Source organism: Pinus tabuliformis, chromosome X, assembly GCF_031772625.1.
Source record: "Pinus tabuliformis cultivar Carrire ecotype Pingquan chromosome X, CPIR1, whole genome shotgun sequence".
Lineage (NCBI taxonomy): Eukaryota > Viridiplantae > Streptophyta > Pinopsida > Pinales > Pinaceae > Pinus > Pinus tabuliformis.
Window position 1 is genome coordinate 144440272 of NC_142308.1, and position 13729 is coordinate 144454000.

Genomic DNA, 13729 nt, shown 5'->3' on the forward strand with positions numbered 1-13729 from the left:
GGAAGGAGAAGGCTCTCTCCGGTCAGACTCAAGGTATTTTCTCAATGGGGTGAGCAGACCAATTAGGATCAAAGATATTAGGCTAGTAAACTGATGAGGAGGGTTGATTTAAAGTTTTTTGGGGTTTTTGGTGGCAATTGGAGGGAGTGCAATTCAGGGTGTGGGGATTGAGCTCAGTTTTTGCAGGTGGGTCTTTGGGGCAAGGAAGGAGTTTGTGCTGATGCCTTAAGCTGAGATGAATGATCAAGGAAGAAAGAGAGGGAGCTAAAGAGGGCAAACAATGACTTTGAATCCTCTTTAGACAGTGGAAAACATAAATATTAAACAAAATTGAAAGCTGAGCATGGCATGCATGAATTCAAACTTTATCACTTCTTTTGTTTAATTAGCAGCAATAGAATAAGAGATGGAACACATAAACACACTTACAATGACAAGTAGGAAACACACCATCAACACAATAATCCACAAGAATCCACAATGATGTCTGCAAAACCCTGGCCTTCCTTTTCCTCAAATTGCAGAGATACAAGTAAAATATACAATAGAGCTTCTCCCTCAAGAGTCCAACCATGAAAATGAGCAAGAGAAGGCATAATATAGATGATCTAACTCCTTTCCCCACCTCTAGGGGTTGAGCTCAGCTTCCTAGGAGCTGTTTCAACTAATTCTAAACTGAGCACTAGATAATAGGCAGTCAAAACAACTTGCCTCTAAAACTTAGGTAACCCATCCATGCATTTAATATTCACTATTTACATCAAGGAAACTTCTAGAAGTGTTAAAGGAGAGTAAATGTATCCATGTGCCATGAAAATTATCCAAAAATCCATCATTTACAAGCATTAAGAGTCAACCATAGTAAAAACTGAGTTTTGCAGGCCGAAATGGTCAAACTGGCAAAATTTCCTTGAGTGGTCGCGCCCCTCCCTTGGAGTGGTTGCGCACATTGGCAGCTGTGTTTGAAGGCCTTCCTGGTGTCCAAATCAGGTACAAGATAGCTTGTTGGAAAGGTCTATGAGTCTACTTTCCAACCCCACTGGAATTTCTGAATTTGGAGTTGATTTGACCCCTCAAAAGTCATTTCTCCCAAGGCAGCTTTCTGCAACTCAAAAAAGGGGCAGAAAGTCAAAATTTGCATGTATTTTGAGCTTTTGGAAGTCCAAATCTCCATAAAATTTGAAGTCCATCCATAGGCAAGTGTATTTTTGCCTGAAAATTCCAAAAATGTAGAGTTTTCCCCGTTCTGAGCTGTCACCACGAGTGGTCGCGCGCGGGGTGAGACCACTCCAATGGCCAAAACCTGTAAAATTCTCAAAAATGCCAAAAATGCCTCAAAACTCTCAAAATTTCTTGAGTTTGCTGCCAGGAGGAGGCTAATGAGTATCATGGTGAGTAAGAGAGGCCTCAGCCAAGATACGGAGCGGTTTGGTCTTCTTCCTCCTCTTGCGGGCTTCAGACAACTTCCTTTGGAGTATCTTCATTTTTGCCTTGCAAACATGCATTCTCGCCCAATAATGAGTTTTCATGTTCCGTAGCAGCCTTTTGTCTTGGTTGGCTTTCTCCAACAGTTTCTCCAAGCGAGCATTTGCCTGAATGAGCAAAGACTCCCGGTCAGCAGGCAATGGGTCCCCGGGCCTCCTACGGTTCAAACCTCGATTACCGTGGATCCTCCATAGCTCATCAAGTTCTTTCTCCGCCTCTAATTGTCTGTTGCGCTGCTCCAGATAAGTGATGGTCCATTGAGCCATTTCGAGCTTCTGCTGCAACACGAGGTTCTCCTCCTCTCTCTGTCTGATAAGCTCATAAAAATCTGAAGAAGGAGAGTGAGCGTCAAGGTCAAGGAAATCATGATGTGTATCGCCAGCTCTCTCATCCTCAACCATGGGCTGCTTGCCTTCCCGTACTGCCTCTGCTGATGAAGAATGCGAGGCCCCTTCCACTTGGTGTGGAGATAATACTCGTCGAGCTGCTGCAAATAAGGTCCTATGACCCCTCTGATATGTAAGCTGCGGTGGGGAAGCAACATGTCTCAGAACAATAATCTCGGGCTGGTGTGATGGACCTCCCGCCTCATGAATGGCCTCTGGCTCTGGTTGTGGCTGTGGTGGCACTGTAAAGAACTCATGAGAAATGAAGTCTGCCCATGGAATGCCCTGCTGACTCAACTGATGGGAAACAATGAGCTGGATGAGACCATGATGGCACAAACTCCTGTGCTGCTGAGCTAGGGACTGCCTCTGAAACACGGACACCATCCTCTGAATATCCTGGAAGAAGTAAACCGGGATGTTCATCATCCTCACTCGGGTAAAGTGCATCAACAGGCGAATGTGACAAGCAAAGACTCGTGAAAACCTTCCCTCACATGTGAAGTAATGCATGATAAGCCGCATGATCGGAGCATACTCCTCTTGGAGGAATCTGAAAGGAAAGTTCCCTGACAAGTGATGTACGAATGCTGGCCTGACATATGGCTCAAAATAAACAAAATCCAGCCATTTGCGCTTTGGCCACACCTCACCCACATTGGGTATCCCGGTAGCCTCTGAAATCATCTCAGGAGAAAACACAAAATTCACCCCTGCAAGAGTAACCTGCCCATCATGAAGGCGCAAAACAAATAGCTGGGCCAACTCCCTGTGGTGCTGAATCTGGGCAAGCCTCTCGCAAAACTGGAAACATGACATGTACTGGAAACAAGTCACTGCCAATGGGCAAGCCTGTAATTCTGCTAAAGATGTGGGCTCTTCTCTCCTATGATGACCACCTTTGCCACCCCTACGAGGCCTCTGCTGTGCCTCAACCTCCGTAGAAGAAGACCGGTCATCACCTTGCTCATTAGTTTCAGTGGTTGACATGGTGTTATTGAGCAAGGTGGAGAAAATAGACAAAGTTGACTGCTGCCCTGCCTGCAAAATGCTGAGAAGTATGCTGTTTTCAAGGGGAAAAAATCATGAGGGAAATGTTAGGGGAGGGACTTTTTCATAAGGAATGGGAAAATATATAAAAACAGGGAACTTTTAAGGAATAATTCACAAAATGTCAAACATGTTATCTCATCTCTCATCATCGGGAAATCATTTGCAAAGAAATATCTTTATTAGGGAAGACATGTAATAAGGTCACCAAGGGAAAGGACAATACATTTTTCAACAGGGGGTAAGGGGTAGCATTTAATACAGGAGATGGGGCAGCACTGATTACTAGCATCAACAAATAGCTCTTTGATTTTGTCCTTTGACTGTACATTATTAGGCATACTCTGTTTTTCCAAGGGATTGATGTACTTTTGATGCTAAGGGGAAATAAGGAATTAATTTACATTTGTCAAAAGGGAGGAGGGCTTTACTTAACAAATTCAAAAGAGAAAGGAGATGCATTGCATCAAGGGTATTAGGGGGATAGAAGGGAAAAGGATGCGTAGGGTTTGGTTTTGGAGACACAACAACATTCTTTTGCAAACAGTATTTCAGAGCAGCATGTCCTTTAATAAATATGTACAGCTGTATTTGCTTTATTTTTGCTTTGAATAACACAGCCTTCTTTTCACTGTATTTGTGAGGACTATGCACAGCAATAAGTTTCTTTTGTTCTTGCAATGGCTTGGCTACACATAGTAATCTTTTCCTCTGTTTTTTGTCTTTTTTGTTTTATTATTTTTACCATTGCAATTGCTCTTTCCTTTTACACATCACTATTTGATCTTTGCTGTGGTTTTACATATTTTTATAATGATATTGCTGTGGGGAATGAATTAGGGTTTTGGGACAGATTTGTATAGAGGGTTTAGGGTTTAGGGATGCATATGAGAGGGATTAGGGTTTTAGGTGTAGGGAATGGGGAATTGAGATTCATTCTTTGCAAATGAGATGAGATTGAGACACATGATGACAAGTGTAAATCTAATAGGAGTAATGGAGGGAATAAAAAGGAATTAAAAACCTTGAAATCAAACATAACCCTAGCAAAATTGCCTACAAGAACAAGCAATCACTTAACCTATTTCTCTTCATAATTTTGATGATAAAAATGCACAAACACAAGCTCATCATCCTTATTTTCAACATTCAAAACATTTGAGAGGCCTACCTCGAGCAATTTACAAGTTACAAGGCAATTTGAGTGAGTTTGGGCCGGTTCTGCAAGTTACAGCTCGAGTGGTCGCGCGCAGGGTTGGAGTGGTCGCGCGCAGCTCGAGTGGTCGCGCCAGTGTAAAATTTGCACTGCGGAGGAGGGCTCGAGTGGTCGCGCACCCTGCCCGAGTGGTCGCGCACCAGAGAAACTCTCCAATTTCACTGCAATTCGACCTCCTTCACTATTTTCGCCCTCTTGCTCCTCTTTGTTAGCTCATAGAGGCATAATGAAATGTTTAGAGGGAAATTTAGCTCTTGTAGGTTGAATTTGAAAAAATTAAATCACAAAACCCACTCTCTAATGTTCTATTTTGGCATTCACTTTTAACACTGCTTTTTGAGTTGCTTTGTCCTGAATTTAGCTTTTAAGGCGCTTTAACTTCATTCTTTTTGCAGGTTGACCATCTGATGGACTCTGGCGAGGAGACCAGGGTTATTGCCGGCATTTTGAAGACTTTTGAAATTTTCCCTTATTTTTTGCAAATTTCACATGACCTTGGGTTTAAAAACAGGGTCTTTAAATCCAAGGTATAAATGAGCTGTACCTGATGAAAAATATCAATGGAACATATGTACATACCTCCTTCTGGCTTGCTGGGCACTCATGGACCTTTGACTCATGACCTTGCAGTGATTTTTGACCAAAACCCTAGACCTAAGACTTGGGACTTCAAGACAAAACAAAACAAATATGACACAAGCTTAATACCTGACATGACCTGATCCAGCAAAGCCAAGAAGGGGACAAGGACCAGCTCCTCCATCAGTTTTATGGCATGCCTAACGGGATGCAAAACTGACACTGATGAGACACCTACCTATGCATATGCAAAGAGCTTTTGATCACCGATGGAGGGCATCATGACCGACACTAACACGGGGCAAAGCCCCGGGAAATTTTTTTGGACCATATATTAGGTTGGGCGAACCTACCTATGGTTTTTCGGTCCATGGTTTTGGACACGATGGTTTTTCGGTCCATGGTATTGGATGCTTCGACATGTATAAATATGTATTGTAACATTGAAAGGAATAATGAAAAATCAAGTTGGTAGTCCCGGTTTTGGGATCCAAGGGAAAATCTCTGTGTATATGTGTTATGCTCTCACATTGTTTATTTTATGTCTTTTAGAATTTGTATGCAGGTAATTTATGTACGGGGTTAAAACCTACATAAAAGAATAGCTCTTTTGAGATCTTAGCCTAAGACAACTTGACTCATTTTCAATGGGGTACTAAAATTGCAATTTTTTAAATTGTCTTATAAAATCATCATTAGTGTACACAAAATTATGAAAAACATCCTTAAAAAACGATGTAATGCAAAGTTTTCAATTTTTTTTAACTAAAAACATGAAAGTTGTTGTTGTTGTTTTTTTTTCTTAAAGAATAAATTAAATGATTAAAAAAGTGCCTTTTCCAAACCAATTTTATTTTAAAAAATAAAAAATATTAAAAACAAAAAATTAAAATAATTTTAAAAACAAATTTTAACAAAATCAAATTAAAAACTAAAATGCAGTGTTTTTTTCTTTCTTTCTATTAACAGTAATGATAATTTGTATTATAAGCATAATTTTATGCTTGGGACACAACCTACACATCAGGGAGGGATATCTGTTTTCATTCTGAGGCTGGTTATGTCTAGAGGCTCCTTGATCCCATCATAGATAAATCCTAATTGATGATAAAGATGCCTTACAAGAACTGGGTCTTTCAAAGTGTAAAATTTCCAAAAGCCCTTCAAAATCTTGCAATATTTCTTGTACATTTGTCACCTTACAGGTTACAAAGTAACCTTTGCATTGAATAGATTCTTTCCCTCTTCCAATAGGGGTGCACTCAGATTTGGGATTGGCTTTCTCTCATGGTTTTTGTGCTTGTTGTAGGAGACAATTGGAGAGTCATATTGCTGAGAATTTCTTGAATTTATTCCACTTGTTGGCACAAATTACATAACTCATCACCCTTGCACTGTGTGTGTTTCCTTTGTTTTGTCAGGATGTCAATTGAGGTTGTGATTGTAGTTGCCAATTAGTTTAACTTAATATGCAAAGTATGAACATCTTCCTGTAAACCTTCCAACTTGGATATATGCTAAATACCCATTTCATTTGGAGGAAGTGATCTCTAAAAACTATCCTTGCCTTAGTGAGGCCCTTTTGAATATATATGGAGACTTTCGGCCCTAGCGAAAGAAGCATAACATATGCTAATTTTCCCACAACATATATGCCTAAAACATGTCAAGGACCAAATGGGATTACCTTCATGGAAAAGCCACTTGCCTGTCTCCTCACCAATTAATTTCCATTGCAGTGAGAGATCTATTGCATTTCTTCCAAATTGTCTATTCCACCCCGGCTTGCCATTGTGGATGTTTGCCAAACTCCAACATTTAATTCAATCCTTACTGAATGATTCCTGAAATAATTTATTCCTCCTATATCATACATGGGGATATAATTTCCCACAGAGAGTTGAAATTTTATATCAGGAGGATACTCTGACATTTTATTAAGTGCATGACTTAAACACCAAGGAGGGGCCATGTATAATGTGATCCACCTTTCCCATGCTTTTGTGATTATTAAAACCATGATTTCCATCCAAGCCATTGGGGAATTGGTCTAAAGTTAGATTTCCCATTCACAATGAGGGAACCCATCTTTAGCTTCGTTCCTTCGTTAGCCATCTTATCAGTTTCACTGTTGTTGCTTTTAAGAATATGAAAAAACCAAACCGAAGAGAAGGTTTGGATGGAGGGCCTTGTTGTTTAAATTATATTTTTTAACTTTCGGTCTTTTGGTAGGATATTGTTCACCATGTATTGAATAATTAATGGGAATGAAGATCTTCAACCTTAGCATATTTTTCTAACAAATTTCCTTGCAGTATTCCATGTGCCTTTGCGTGATTGTTGGCCATTTGTTCTAGTACAGAAGAATAATCTATTATATTTTTTTCTTTGGGATTTAGTAATACCCTTACCACTCCTTCCACCTCTTAGAATGAAGCACATTGGGGGTGGGATTTGGTCCACTTATGTGTGCATGGGTTATGTAACCAATTTTTAATATATTTTCTTTGGGTGCAACCACATGTTCGACCACTACTTCAATGTTCCCCATGGGTTTAGGACTAGGCCCTCAAGGGAATTGAATCTTGCCAAATGATGAAAAAATCCTTGTTTTTCATCATTGAATCCAACCCCTTTGGGTAAAGAATGAAAAAAAAAAGAAAAAAAGAAAAATAAGGAAAATAAAAAAATAAAGTCTAAAAATATGTGTATATTAAAAAAAAATCAAAATAATTAGAAAAATGAAAAAGTAAAAGTATATATTACTATTGTTATTGCGCCAAGAGGTACTCTACAACCCAATACGGGAGAGATGTTGTCACGTAACGTTACATTTAAAAATAGTAAAATAATACCTTAAATTAACAAATTAAAAATAGCAATAACAAAAGAAATTAATGCCTGCCATGATTAAAATACTTCAATTTGCACCTTAATTTTACATAACTTTATATAGAGATGTAAAGTAACTGAAAGTAAAAAGAAAATAATTTACCTTTTATTAAGAGGAAGGCATGTAATTTCTTCACTACTTAATATGGAGATGAATAAAAAAAAGTAGTTTTTAGTTGGAAGAAGAAATGTAAAATTTTCACTACATAATATGGAGATGATAGGAAATAATATTTTTGATATTACATGATGTGTAATTCATTATACTTTTATTTTACATGTGATATTTAAAACAAAAATCTATTAATAACAAAAAATATTTTAACGTCAACCACAAGAAAAAAGATTTCCATGTCCATATTAAATAACATAATTTTCTATCTACTTTTTATAGAGAAAAATAATGTAATTTAAATTAATTTTTTTCTTATATTTTCACTTTCCATAATTATGGAGATGTTTAATTTAGTTCATTTTTAATATGGAATTAATATATAATATTTTAAAAATATAAATATGAATAAAAAGTTTACATGAATTATAAATAAAATATTTCAATACTCAAGTTAAGTAAAAGATTTTAACATGAAACATATATAGAGAGAAAGATTGAATTCTTATTCCATTAATAGGTGTTTTTTAGGTCAATGTATGAGGAAGATTTGTAATTCTTTCAATGCTTAATGTGAATTTGATATGTAATATTTTAGAAATATTAATAATAAAAATAATTAAATATGAGGGGGCATGTTTTAATATCTTAATGTGGAAAACGAATTATATATAAAATGTTTCAACGTCAATTACATATATATTACACCAACATTGCTCTATCTTAACTTTGGATCTACCAAGTATCAAGAGGGATCAAATGTCTTTTCACTCTTAAAAATGTTTGCATCTCAAAAGATTTGATCCCTTTCAGGGCTTGGTAGATTCAGAGTTAAGATGGATTTGGTTATTTTCACAAATCTGAAAACTTAGTTAAAGAAAAAAACAAAAAAGGGAAAACAACTAATTTTGAAAGAACAAAAAAGCAAAAAGAAACATAATAGGAAAAAATTAAATGTTAAAAAAAATAATTTATCACAATATATATATATATATATATATATATATATATATATATCCCTGGGGCATATTTCGACAGTGCATCAAATGAGCAAGGCACATGTGATGGGGGATTCATCATTCACCTAAACAATTAGCACTGCTTAAAATAAAAAAAATTGGGTTGGGAAGAGGAACCAACAACTATGCAAAACTTTTGTCTCTCAATCTTGTGCTATGTTGGGCTTGGGAACTTGGCTGCCACTCCATTCAAATCTTTGGTGATTCACTCAATGTGGTAAAATAGTTCAATAATATCTAGAGATGCCAGAATTTTACTTTATTGCTTACTTTGAAAGAGGTTCTACGTTTAAAATCTTTATTTGATTATTTCTCTTGCAAACACATTTACAGGGAATGAAATACAGATGCAAATTTCCTCTCTAAAGAGGGTGCTAGACTAGACAGGATCAGGGCTCTTGGCAAGTCTCTATGATCGCTCTTGGCAAATCTCCGAGATCATAGATTGAGCTGTGCGTGGAGCTCATCCGATAAATGCAAGTTATTCTTATTTTTTTATTTCACTCAGGTTAACTTTATTTGAATTTATCACGCTGATAATACTAATTATCTCTATCTTACTTATATCTTGGATTACATTATAAAACACTATCCATCCCCACAAAAGACTGATGGATTAGACTTAAAATAGATGCTACATTGAACATAGGCTTCCATTGCCCATTTTTGGGGATCCTAGGGATGGCAACTGGCCTGACCACACCAAACTTTAGCATGGTTGGATTTTTTCCCATAGAGTTTTGAATTGGTGACTTTTACACCATGAAGTGCCTTAATAAGGCACCCAGCCATGGGAAATTATTATTATTATTATTTGTATATATTTTTAAATATGAACAAGAATTTCTGGAGAGCTAGTAACTTCAAAAGTTCAATTGTCATTGTTACACCATGTACACCTATTTCATAAATGCCACAAATAGGCTAATTACAACATGTCTTTGGAGACTAAACCCAGGTTAGGGAAACAAATTGTTTACCGAACCACTTGAGCTAATATCCTTTGACATATTTAAAGGAGGACATGGGGTGATCTTTGATCCACTTATTTGTGCACCGGTCATGAAACTATTTAATATGACATCTCTAGGTGCAATCACACGTTCAACCACTACCTTAAGGTCCACATTGCTCCAAAGAAGACCTCATGGGAATTGAGCCTTGTTCAATGATGAAAACTTCCTCATGTTCCACCATTGGATCCAATCCCTTTGGGCTTATTTTTTAATTTTTGTAATTAAAGTTTTTGTTTTTGTTTTTTCTTTGTTTTGTTTTGTTTTTTTTTTCCAAATTTTAAAAAATTAAATTATATATATATATATATATATATATATATATATTTATTATTATTATATAATTATTTTAAAATATATTAATATTTATTTATTTTTTATTATTAATATATATTTTAAATGTTTTATTAGTTTTTTGGGAATTTTTTGAAGTTTTTTTTGAATTTTTAATTGTTTTTTGTTTTTAATATGTTTTTCTTTTCCAAAAAAATTGTTTTCCCCATTTTAATTGTTGGAAGTTTGACAACTAATTATGTAAATTTGGGTAAAATGTATTAATTATTAACAAGTTAGTTTTATACCGGAACATCGATTATGTAACTAAGGAGGCTCATATAAAACTGATGAATGCCCGAACTATTGTATAGAGAATCATTTATTGATTGAATAGAGATTCCAATCCCTTGCCCCATGGATGTTTCCTTGACACCCTGTCAAGGATTTACCACGTAACCTGTGTTATTACTTGTGTGTTTGCATTCAGTTTTCCTGTCAGTTGCCTTCTTTCTTGGTTAATCTATAACTGTAATGCCTTCTTTCTTGCTTGATAGTAACTTATCAAACTACAAATGGTATCAGAGCTAATGAGTTGAGTTTGAGTCCTGCGTGTGGAGGCATTTGAGCGTTAATTTTTTTCTAAGGCTGCGGTCCTGCGTGATCTGCATACCTTGCGTCATTACTGGAATGAGCCTGCCTGCATACGTCATTGCTGGACGTAAAGACTGGAGCTGACTCAGACATGCTACGTGTTAAGCTGTGAGTACTGCGTGACCAGAGCTTAAGTTGAGTTGCTGCGTGTTAACATATTGCCTGTTGGGCAATTTATTTGCTTAAATTGCTTTCATTAAATTATCAACCAGGGAAACTCGTAAGCTTGTGATGGTGCCAACAAAATATATGCAGGAGTAGGCAACTAACTCTATGCCTAACTAAATTATTTACGATTCAATATAATATGCAAGGGAAGAGGCTCCTAATTAAGGAGGTCCTGGTTGTCCTTCCCTATAGTATCATAGAGAAATCATTGATTACATAAAACCAGAAACTTGAAATGAAGACAAGAGAATGAACTTTAATTGTTGTTCAGATTCAAAGAGAGAGAAAGACTAACTTAGTCTCTTGATTGTCCCCTCATATACTAATCCAAACTAAACTAAGATTCATTCATAAGCATAAGAAATGAAATGACTTGAAACATAAAAGGATTTCAATTATCATACAAATCAAATGGAGAGAGAGCCTAACTTAGACTCTTGGTTATCTCCTCATATGATACTTGAAACATAAAAGCAAAAGAATGAATTTCAATCATCATGCAAATCAAATGGAGAGAGAGCCTAACTTAGACCCTTGGTTATCCCCTCATATGCTGATAAGATTAAAACTCATTCATCAATCACAAACAAATCCTCAAACATCTAAGCAATTAAATGAAATAAGATCTATTATGAAATAAAATGTTTCTTTCATCCTTTTAGAGTGAGCTCAATTCTCTTAAGAACAAAGTGACAAATTATTCCATTTACTACACTAAGACAACTTATATCTAAAACTACATAATAGAAATATATGAAAAATGAAGCTTTATTCTATTCCATCATAAGTTGGATACATGCTCCAAGAGTCCTCCCTTTGGAATGGAGAAGGTACTCCTATTTATACAATAGGATGAGATAACAAACTCATAATGATGATCCACTAATCTCTCTTTAGTTCCATACATTTCTCAACCATCTTCTCCATGAGGTTTATCTTCTCAAATTCGAATTTGATCCTTCAAGGCCACATAAAGGTGTCTTGGAAGCTTCCTTGGAACCTACACATGTCACAAAAACAACCCACTTTCCATATATAAAGTAAAATATATTATTTTCTAATATTTAATCAAGAATTTCTCTAAAAAATGCTTAAAAATAAACAATATTTGGAAAATATAAATGAGACCCATTAATGGTGAATAGTAGGGAAAATGGAGTGACAAGGTGGTGAATAGTGAGCGATATAATGGAAGCATAGGTGAAAAATGTATGGTAATGAGTGACATTTTTGGAGCCCAACATTGCCAAAGGCTGAAGAGAGGAGGATTGTGCCTGGACCAGAGCGAAAATTGATTGTGGAGGCTCTTTGCTGCGTGAAGGGAGGCTTTGCTACGTGAAGAGCGTTAGCAATGAAGACTCTGCATCCCTGCGTGTGAACCCCTCATTGACCACGCTGCCACAGTGGTCCCTGCATTTTGAGTGGAACCATCGAACCATAGGTTCTCACTTTGCGTTCTGCGTGTTGTTGGCCATAGACCCACATTTTGTGTGAAGAGCCATCAAACCAGAGGTGAGCGTGTGTGGGGTCTGCACTGCCAAACCAGAACCCGTCGAGGAAGCTCCTGCCCCTGCGTGAAGGGAAACACTGCTACGGTGGAGGAGCCTGCGTGCTGCCAGAGTAGAGCTTGCGTGCTGCTAGAAGTGCTACTAGAGTAGAGCCTGCGTGCTCCCAGAGGCCTGGCTTGTGGATCCAGGTAAAATTTTTTATTTTTATTTTTATTTTAATTTGAGAGAATTTTTTCCAGGAATTTTTTTTTTACAGAAATTTGTACAAATTTGGAGGAAAGAAAACAAAGGATTTTCATTAATTTGAGGGAAAGATATGTTGATGGGTTGCTTGGAAAAATCTGTTGAAGGGGGGTTGTTTTTTGTTTGAAAGAAGGGGATTTTTTTTTTTTTTAAACCCTAGTTGAAAGACTGAAGACCGAAACCCTAGGAGAAAAAAAAATGGCCAAGATGTCGAATGAAAAATTCGAGGTGGAGAAATTCATCGGCAAGAGCAATTTTGCTCTTTGGAAATTGAAAGTTAGGGATCTTCTGGTGCAACAAGGGTTGCACAAGGCATTGGATGGGGCAACTAAGAAACCTGCAACCATGAATGACTCAGACTGGGAGGACTTGGATGTCGAGCTCTCAGTACCATTAGGTTATGCTTGGGGGATGAAGTTCTCTTCAACATTGTTGAAGAGAGTACAACTTCAGGTTTATGGGAAAAATTGGAAAAACTATATATGACAAAGTCGTTAACCAATAGAATTTATTTGAAAAGACAACTGTACAATCTTCGAATGAAGGAGTGTTCAAAAGTTGTAGAACATTTGAATGTTTTTAATACACTTATATGCCAATTAATAGATATGGAAGTTAAAATTCAGGAAGAAGATAAAGCTATAACCTTGCTTTGTTCTCTACCTGAATCATGGGATCACTTCGTAACTTCAATCAGCTTGAGCACTGCGGATTCTTTGAAATTTGAATCAGTTGTGGGAGATCTCTTGTCTGAAGAAGTATGAAGGAAATCCAGTACTAAAACCGCTGCATCAGAAGCCATGATAGCTAGAGGACGGTCAAAGGAAAGAGGAGAAAAAACAAGGGGGTCTTCCAGATCTAAATCAAAGGGAAAGAAGTGTAAGGCAAAATGTTGGCACTGCAATAAAATTGGACACCTGAAGAAAGACTGTTGGAAACGAAAAGAATCTGATAACCCGAAGAAGGAAGCAAATCAGGTCGATTCAGGTATGATAGACGAAGTTTTATCTGCTGAAGAGTTATGTATGATAGATGAAACTTCACCTGTATGTAATGTCTCTCAGGGTTTAGAAAGCTGGCTGTTAGACTCTGGTGCTTCTCATCACATGTGTCCACACAGAAATTGGTTTA